The following is a 244-nucleotide window of genomic DNA, read 5'->3' as shown; positions in this document are numbered from 1 at the left end:
CCCTCAGCTGTCGAACCTCACCAACGCCGAGATTTACTCCCTTCAGTCGTCGAGGAACCCGACCCCGAGGGGGTCGAGCTTCAACCACGCTGACGTCTTGCAGCATCCTTGTACCGGCACCGGGAGGGGGTCTAATTTCGGCAGCGTGACCCTGGACATCGAAGAGACCGCCAGCAGAGCCGGCAAGCTGAAGAACAGCAACGGGAGGGAGCTCCGAAACGGCAAGGATCCCCGTGTTCAGAGC

The sequence above is a fragment of the Asparagus officinalis genome, chromosome 3 (assembly GCF_001876935.1).
Source record: "Asparagus officinalis chromosome 3, Aspof.V1, whole genome shotgun sequence".
NCBI classification, from domain to species: domain Eukaryota; kingdom Viridiplantae; phylum Streptophyta; class Magnoliopsida; order Asparagales; family Asparagaceae; genus Asparagus; species Asparagus officinalis.
This window is presented reverse-complemented; position numbering follows the sequence as displayed.